Raw genomic sequence first — 10,051 nt, forward strand, 5'->3', positions numbered from 1 at the left:
TTTTTATTTGACCTACCTTTTGTCTTCTGCATTCTCCTACCCTTGTCTCCTGTTCTACCCTCAGACTCATCCCCCAGAAACAATCCCACGTACCTAGCCCCAAACCCAGTCTCTGCAATAATAATTAATAAAGGCTGGTTTGAAGTACTTCTTCCTGCATGTCCATCCTCATGTATTAATGCTCATGGGTAGCCTGGTTGGACTTCTGACTCTACTGTGGTATTGCTCTGGTTCGTCCGGAGCACTCCGGATTCGTAAGCTCAGATGCGACGGACCCACTGATGGACGAAACGACCATATCCGTATTTACCGTAGGGTGTGATATTATATTAGATATATTAGATATTATAGGCCTACTATTCTCTCTCTATTTTTGCGAATGGTTGGACTTCTGACTCTACTGCCGTGTGAATGGGCCTTAAAGGCCCGTGTGAATAGGGCCTTTAAGGCCCATTCACATATCTGATGTAGTTATTTTATTGTTCACCTGCTTTGGCAATGCACATGTATATTTTTCATGCCAATAAAACTTTTTTGAATTTAAATTTTGAGCAGAGAATCTGCAGGTTGGTGAGGGGTGCCACATGCCACCGCCGCGTACACTTTGTGCCGAATGACACAGAGCAAAATCATCTCCTCTACAGATACCATGTTTGCGATTGTCGATGCAGGTCATTTTATACACGACAGTCACTGCCCTCTAGAGGTTGCAACCATGCGTAACATCCATAACAACGAGAAGCTAACGGTTGCGGTCTGCATCTGCATCGGTAAGAAAGAATGAAAATACCAAAACATACCATGGAGTGTAGTGGCAGAGTGCATCAGCTGATGATGTAGAATTCCCCTCTAGAACAAAAAAGATAACAATAGAATCGAAATGGAATTATAGGCCAGGAATCAATGATACAGACAAAATGTATTAATGCACTTCGTTCATCCGAATCAGTACAATCCCGTTCATTTTGCTGCAAAATATTTTGATTGATTGATTGATTGATTATTTTAATGACCACACAGCCACGCTGGTGGAATTTGTTTTCAGTAGGCCTACAGCTCATTGGTACAGGTTCCAACATTACAATAAACATAAAACATAACATAGATATACATACATAAGGGCCGTGCTTAATCCTCGGCGTTCAGAGTTCAGAATTGCAATAGGAATAAAACAGTTTTTGAAGCGGGTGTTCTGGAGGCAATTTTCCTATGACGCCTCCCAGAGGGCAGTAGCTGGAACCTACTAGTAAACTAGTAATGAAATAAACAATAAAACATTGAGACCATTCCACAAAGCACACTGGGTAATAACAAATTCAAGCCATGGACTCGTGGTGAAACCGCAAAATCTCCAAGTAACTTACAACTTAAGACTTGCAACTTACGTAACTTACGTAACTTAGGGACTTCGTTATTTATTTTAAGACCCACCGGAGGGATTTAGACCTCTGATCACTTTATGCATAAGTTAACCCCCACGGCGATATTATTTTATTTTGACATGACCCTGCAATCGACATGGCAGAATTAATATGACCCCCCTCTCCCCCACCCCCGGACAATTTATCATCAACTCAATATGTCACATCACAAATATTGAGTGACGAATGGTCAGTTATTAATATTTCACATCAATGACATCGTGTGACGAACATCTGCTTTCTGAAAAAAGGCTATGAAACAAAACAATAAAACACTTTTTATTTTAGCAGGTATAGCCGAAGCTGACATTTTTTTCTGATTCTCAGACGAGCGTCAATTTTTTTTAACTACCACCTTCCTCAAATGCATTGAAAAGGCGTCGTTCGCACAATTTCACAAATAATCACCGTTCACTGAAAGAATATGTGAAGAATACGTATATTTACGGGGGGCGTCCAAACAGAAAACGAAATCCTACAGTTCGCACTCAGGTCTCGTAAATGCAGCAAGTTTCGTCCTGAATGAAGCACGATAAAGGTATTGGATGTGGGCGGGGCTGGACCTTCCAATCCGGATGTGGGCGTGGTTGGACGTCCAACTCCGCCTTCCCGCAGGTGTTTCGCAGCCGTTCGTACCTATGGTTAGTACTTGATAATAACGCTGAAACCGGACGGAGGTATGAAGGGGAGTTCCGGAGACAACGTTTAGTACGGACGGACGAATTTCTCCTTCCGTCCAACTTTGACCACTTCCTGAAATCTCAGGTGTGTAAAAACTTTTGTCTTTCGTAATCGTTTAGTATCAAGGCCTTTCTTAAATTGTCTTTCGTGATAGCTACTGGAAGTTTGTCCTGTTAATTTTCTGTCAGCAGTTGTTCGTAATCCGTGAACTCTGAACACTGATGGAATATTGTAGGGCGATGGTAGATGTTGTGGGGTAGGGTCCAGGATTTTTTTACGTTTTCAATAGTTTTGTTGATTCCCCGAATCATATTTTATGTAAAAAAAAAAATTAAAAAAAAAGGGGGGGGGGCACTCCCGCCGAGCAGTTCCGAGAACTATCGGTCGATCAAGTATTTTGAACGTCCGTTGTCATAACTCTGTCTCTCTAAAAGTTATGCTGTTTATAAAACAGAACCAGCAAGCTGGTTAGTTCGAGTGGCGAGTTAGTACTTAGTATACGGCATTTCAGAATGTTAGTAAACAATAGCCGTAACGACACTTCCGGGTGGCAGAACGCGAGCGGCTACCACTGAGTCTGACCTGAAGCGATCCAGCCGGCTACTGCATGTGGACATAACATAGTTAAAAACATTGTTGTTGATCTGAAGTTGAAACGATGACGTAAACAATATGAATCTAATATAATATAAATTATATTTATATATATGAATGAGACGTCCTGTAGCACCCCGCAAGAAGAAAATCATTCATTCAAGCCATTTACTCTGTTTTCTCGATCGCTCTGCCCTGGTCAAATGACATGGAAGGGTTTGTTTACTAGTGGTGCCATCGGAGAACGCTTCGGCTTTTGCCACCCGGAAGAACGAATTGTGACGTCATGGTGAAAATTCAGTTGGTAGAGCTAATTCTAACTCTAAGCACCTGCCTACACTGCCAAAAGTAATACCTGGTTTAATGACTATAAAATAGATTACAGTGTTTGATTGGCCAGCAAAATGATCATAAAAAATAAAAAATATATGGGGTATTGTCAAGAGGAAGATGAGGGTCAAGAGACCCAACAATGCAGATAGGCTGATCGACTCCATGTCATTCTGCATTGATGCAGTAATTCATGCAAAAGGAGCTCCAACCAAGTAGCCTACTGAGTGCAGATACAAGAACATACTTTTCAGAAGGCCGACATTTCTGTACTAAAAATCATTTTTTACTGGTGTTATATAATATTCAAAATGTCTGAGATTCTGAATTTTGGGAGAAATATTTCAATTTTGGCGGAATTAATCTATATAATGAGTTTCACTTTTTAAACTGAATTATTTAAATTAATCAACTTTTCCACAATATTCTAATTCATTTATATGCACCTGGAATCCTAGCCCATTGTCCAGTGTGTCCCAGAAGGGTTTAGACCCCAAGGGTTCCCCTCTCATTACCCAAGGTGTAGCTTCCTCTACGGTCACTACACCTCAGGTCATGAACCACAACAACCCCCTCATGCATACGAAGGTGTTGGTGCCCAATCAACCTGTTTCTGGGAACTCTTGTCATTCTCGGCAGCCAGGCATTTCCCCATCAGCCAGACCGTGACCAGTACCACTGTCACACTTGCGGCTGGTATGAAACCAGCCGTCAACGGAGTTGGTCAGCCGGCGGTGACCATCGTGAGGCACCCCACAACGCCTGTAATGGCAACGTCAATCCAGCAGCAAAGACCAGGGCTGGTCGCAAACACCACAAGGACTGCTGCGCCTCAGATAGCCGTCAGACCTCAACAGCAGACTACCATTAAACTTCCTCCAGGTAAGAAAAAAGAAGTGTACCGCCGGTAGATCAGTGCTGCTGCTGATGCAGGTAATATAGGTCACCCATATGTGCGTTCTGTCATTAAAAGGTATCAATCTATGGCAAACTCTGTCTGGAAACATCACAATCCTTAATCTCAAAACATGTAACTGCATCGTATTATACATTCACTGATCCTTCAAGACATAGACCAGTGTTTCCTCTAGGATTGGTTACACTCTTTTAATTAGCGGGTTATGTGAGTGCCAAGCTCCTAATGAACTGAGTTAAGAAGACTATCATACTGTAATGAGACAGATTATTAAGAAAATGTTAATGGTTGTCACCTAGCCGTTTTCCCACCTAAAATGAGATGAGTCTTTCCTCCCAAAATAATTGCATCTTTGTTGTGATGATGTGCTAACATCACTTCAAACTGAACGGTACAGAACAGCTTGTCTCTCTCCCTCCCCTCCCAGGCATGGTTCTGGTGCGTACTGAGACGGGCCAGTTGGTGATGGTCCCCCAGCAGGTTCTGGCCCAGGCCCAGGCAAAGAGCCAACAGGGCCAGGCGGTGTCCAACATCTCCCCTAGGCCTGCCACCCCAACAGCCGGCGCCACCATCCGAGTCAGCGCCCCCAGTCCGGTAAGGAAAGCATATCCCCTGTGTGTGTCTGTGTGTCTGTGTGTCAGGCTTCTATAACCCTCCAGGAGTATTTACAGTGGGTCGTACTGTGTATCAGACAAAACTACAGCCCTCTAGTTCTGACATGTAAACAGGATGAAAAAAGAAAAATGCTATATGCAAACAACAGCACATGCCTATTTGTCCAACATTCCTTTATTCCTTGCCATCTAACTTCACCTTGGGGAGAAATGTGCACGTGGTTGAGAAGAACACGCAGCAGCCTATGCACTTCAACGTCCCCTTTACCCAAACGTCTTTTGGCAAAAAATAAAACTCGGACCAATTGCATGATGTTGAAACAATCAAATATCACAATATCATAACGGATAAAATTGAGCAAAACCTGGCCTTTCTGGGGGTGTTTATATGAATGCTTGTATAACATATTTATTAGCACAGGCTTAAACATAAATATGATGAAAGATTTTTTCTTAAATGCATTCACTCACTGAGAAGATTTGAAAAATATAACACATTTATTATATTGTTAAGAAGGAATGGAGACTTAATGTAACAATAAAGAAATAGGGTTAGGGTAACCAAATCTCTGTCAAGAGATGTCAACATCACATGCAAAGCAAAAGACCTATCCTTGAGTGTATGAGTGATGGCGTTTTTGTCCTCATTCCATCCTCCTCTCCTCCTACAGCTTCCTGGTACAACCCAGACTGTCCGCCTGGCCTCCCCAAATCAGCCCAGAATGGTTCAGGCCGGTTCTCCCTCTCCCTCTGTTGTACAGGTGCGTGCATTTGTATAGGTAACACTCACATCGGATATCAACAGATCAAGTTAAAGTGATGGAAAAACATCTTGAAGCAATACGAGGAACTAGATGGATTAGAAGAAGAATAATTAGAAGAATTACCTGAAATTGCAAGGGTAATCTGATGCGTAATGTACACCTTTATAACCCCCAACAACTTAATTAGAAGTAAATTACAGATTTCTGTTGTCATCACTTCAAGATTTAGGAAAAAGTGCATCGCTAGATCTACCACCCGTTCTGAACTCTCTTCAAACTCCCATTTTATTTGAAAAATTTATATCAGATTCCTGTGACCAGTATTTACAAGCATGATATTTAGAGTCACTGCGTATCTCCGCTTCTTCCCACGCAACTCTTCTTCCCTGTGAGCCACTGCGCTAAGAGCTGTGCCTGCTGACACCAAACTGTGGATCTCGTTCTATCCATGGCACCATCGTATCATTGTCCCATCTCCCACCAGGCCATCACAGTGGCGCCCGCTGGAGCCGGCGTCTCGGGGAAGATCAGCAACCCTCCCCCCATGCCCGGAACGGTGATCACTGCGGGGGGGCACGCACTGGCCAAGCCTGTGGGTGTCCAGCCCGGCATCGCCATGGCCGGTGGGACGCCAGGGATGGGCGTCGCCCCCGCTGCCCCCTGCACACCCATAGTGTCACAAGTACGTACCCACACCCACAACATGCCTTGTTTATGAATTTGATAATTGTAATAATTTGGGCTTGACCCTGGTTTTGTAGGATGGAGGACACACATGGCCCTTGTTTCTCCTCGACAGAAATTGCAAACCTAACCAAAGCAAGCCAGATTCTCTACATGATCGTATTGTCAAAGAACAGTTAATAAGCATTAGTTCATGGAAAATTAATGGTCATTGACAAATAGAAATGGCATATAGGAAGACCATGGTATTCATACATTTCCAACCCACTTTAAGTCCTTGCTTTTGAAATGTGGTCCTCTACCAATTATGGTCTTTGGTTTCAATAATAAATAATAATAATAAATTTTATTTGTAATGCACTTTATATTTAAGCAATCTCAAAGTGCTACAGTACAAGCTTAATTTAAAAAGGGACACAAGTTAAGAAAAGTTAAGAGAAGACAAAGTGTACTAAAATTTAGCAAAAAGCTTTCCTGAATAAATAGGTCTTCAGGTTTCGTTTAAAAGCATCAGTGGTCTGTGGGGCCCTCAGGTGGTCTGGGAGGGCGTTCCACAGCCTTGGAGCTGCAGAGCAGAAGGCCCGGTCACCCATAGTGCGGAGCTTGGTTCTCGGGGTTTTGAGGGTGTTTGAATTAGCGGATCGGAGGGTGCGTGTGGTGGGGTGGGGGGTGAGGAGTTCTTTGAGGTATTGGGGGGCATGTCCGTGAATGCACTGGTGGGTGAGGAGAGAGACCTTGTACTCAATTCTGAGTGGGACAGGGAGCCAGTGGAGGGTTTTGAGGATGGGGGTGATATGATCGTATTTGCGCACCCTCATCAGGATCCTGGCAGCGCTGTTCTGGATGTATTGCAGTCTCTGTAAGCTCCTGCCAGAGATCCCGATGAGGAGTGCGTTACAATAGTCCAGCCTGGAGGAGACAAAGGCGTGGACGAGCTTCTCTGCATCAGCCAGGGTGAGAGTTGGACGGAGTTTGGCAATGTTCCTGAGGTGATAGAATGATGTTTTGCAAAGATGTTTGATGTGGGTGTCAAAAGTGAGTTGTGGATCAATTTTGACACCTAGGTTGGTGACAGAAGTGGAGAGGGGGATGTTTTGACCGGTGAAAGTGATGCTGGTGATGGTGGAAGAGTGGAGTTGATGTGGAGTGCCAACTAGAATGGCTTCTGTTTTGGAACTATTGAGTTGAAGGAAATTTAGCTTCATCCACGCCTCTATCTCCTCCAGGCAGGTGGTCAGTGTGGATGTTGGCAGGGGAGCAGTGGCAGTGGGATTTGTGCGTAGGTAGAGTTGTGTGTCGTCAGCGTAGCAATGGTAGGCTATCCCATGCTTGCTGATGACCTTACCTAGGGGAAGCAGGTAGAGGGTGAAAAGGGTGGGGCCTAGCACAGATCCCTGGGGGACACCACAGATGACCTTGTGGGTGTTTCACTCTACATATTAAGTAATATGGAAATGAGCAATGTATATGAAGCCGCCTTAATGTGTTAAAACTAAGTTGCAAGTGTTTTAAAGTAATTTCCTTGGAGGTATTGAAATGTGTTTCACATAATGAGGAAGGGTTTGTACACTCATGACTTTTCATGAAATGTAGAACTCAATATAGTGCATATAGCATTCAGTACAAATTGTAATTTCGCTACCCACCCTGTCAACTTTATGAAAACAATGTGTATCTATTCTCTATTAGGTACCCTCATGCCTTTAGGTCAAAGAAATATCCTGTATTTCAGTCTGGATATATATCTACAAAGGAGAATGAACTGTGCCTTGGTGCTGGAAAGTTAAATGTGGAATGACCTTTTTAATTTGTTTAACTCTGATGTTTCACATTACAGGAGATGCAGGAAAACATGAAGAAATGTAAAAACTTCCTGGCGACGCTGATCAAGCTGGCATCCCATAATTCCCCCTCCCCGGATACCTCCAAGAATGTGAAGACCCTGGTGCAGGATCTACTCGTAAGGCCGGAGCATTACCCTTTAACCCATACCATTAGTATTCAACGGACTGAGGCTTTTATTGTGAAGTTAGTGCCTTCTGTGTGGTTGTTCCTGTTAAACGGCCTCTTCTTTGTTCCCCAGGATGCGAAGATTGAGCCCGAGGAGTTCACCAGCCGACTGTATGCTGAACTCAAGTCCTCACCTCAACCCTACCTCATCCCCTTCCTCAAGGTACTCCCAACAAAGACTCTGAAGGAATAAATAGAGCAACCACAAATGACATACATTGTGTTTGTGTTTATACTCTATATGCATAATGTATTATTGCATAAATGCATAAATAATTATTGTGCAAACTTTTTATTTTGTTTTAGAAAGCACTGCTTTCCCATGTGCATTGCTAATCATTCCTAAATGCCAGCTTGAGTTATGTTGCGGTCATTTAATTTGTGCCATATCAAACTGTAAGAGTAGTATAGGAAATGCTATTTTGCCTAATAAGAATCTACAGAGTTGAGTTGGCTGATCCTATTTTCCATTTGATTGGTTGGTAATACATAAATTTCCTGGTCACCAAAATCTATACATGGAAATTTGGTCATAAATTTGTTGTCCAGGACAACCGTTCTCCTTAATGTGTTTAAACTACCAGGAAGGAGATTTTGCACGCACACAGCAAAACTTTTAATTGTTTGTTAAAGGTTTTGCTCACAACACTTATTATGGGTCTTCTACTGTTATATGCCAGGGCAGTAGGCTGATCCCCACAAGTTTAGTCTACTTCCCATACCCTGGTACATCATTTGTTATTTTATAGTTAACCAGGGAGGAAATTGTTTTCCACAAAACTGTACATCACCGGGAGTAAACCAACAATACACTTCACACACATCATGTCACAACAATAACCTACAGTAACTGTATATCAAGGTTATCCTAAGGTGACGCCTCTGTTAAAAAGAACAGTCTAGTATGCCAGCCAATCTATGTCAAATGTTTTGTCAAGGGTGTGGGACCGGGACAAGTCGGCTAATGTTTGTGATTGGTCAGGCTTATGATTAGTGCCATTGGTCAATTAGGTATGAGGTCACTTCAATTGGAGATATCACAACTGTATAATATCCATTTATCGATACATATATATATTTTTCTATGCCAGTATCTACAGATTGCCTGGAAAACATTAGTTTCACTTTGATTATGCACACTTGAAGCCAACAAGACCAGAACAAACCTAATTCGAAGCAAATGGCAGATTTGGGCTCAGATTTTACCTGCCTGTGTATTTGTGACAGTAGTATAATGCATCGTTAACGCAGGTGTGTTTTTGTAGCTGTGCTCTTATACATATAAACACAGGTGTTTATATGTGGCACTGTTCTTTATCAGTGATATGATTTTGTTTATTGTGGGCATCCACAGAAAAGCGTCCCCGCGCTGCGCCAGTTTCAGCCCAACATCCAGCAGTTTCTGCTGGCCTCCGGCAACGCCCCCAAAAGGTGCTGGTTTGAGCCCCTGATAGCCACTGTCTACTTGGTGGACTCCTTGAGCAAGATGCCTAATCCATACCTGCTCATCAATTACTGAGCTTAAACAAATATTCGAAAGCCCTTTAAGATATTTGGATCAAAGGTAAATGGTAATCGATTGAGTAAAACAACAATTTGATTGAAACTTTTGTTGAACCACAGTATAAAAGGGTGGATGGCAACGTAGCTCTCTTTGGTTGTAATGTCATGGTGTGTGTCCTGTCATGTGACATTTATCCTCTGCCCTCTTAGGATCTTAGGAGACAAGGACCCACGGCAATCTAGTCCCTCAGAACCCAAGGTAAATGCATACAGGCACACACACCCATACAGTCTGATTAAATGGCTTAATAATAGAATGGTTTCAAAAACAATATATCATATAATTCCACATCCACTATCTATGGTAGTACACAACATGCACTATTGTCATAGAATGCAGCCAACTATCACATAATACCAAATCCACTTTCTATCATAGAATACATCCCTATCATGGAATACCACATCCACCATCTATCATAGAACACAACACACCCTATTATCCTAAAATGCATCCAACTACCTACCAAATAA

The 10,051-nt window shown here is 42.7% G+C and overlaps 1 pseudogene across 1 annotated transcript; it reads right to left on the bottom strand.

The window, feature by feature from the left end:
- Positions 1 to 6,344: 6,344 nt before the first annotated feature.
- Positions 6,345 to 7,209, bottom strand: LOC311357930 (annotated as a pseudogene). Its single transcript has one exon. The product of its transcript is annotated as an uncharacterized misc_RNA (transcript).
- Between the last annotated feature and the right edge of the window lie 2,842 nt (positions 7,210 to 10,051).

Source organism: Micromesistius poutassou, assembly GCF_964030765.1.
Source record: "Micromesistius poutassou genome assembly, chromosome: 13".
In the NCBI taxonomy this organism is placed as follows: domain Eukaryota; kingdom Metazoa; phylum Chordata; class Actinopteri; order Gadiformes; family Gadidae; genus Micromesistius; species Micromesistius poutassou.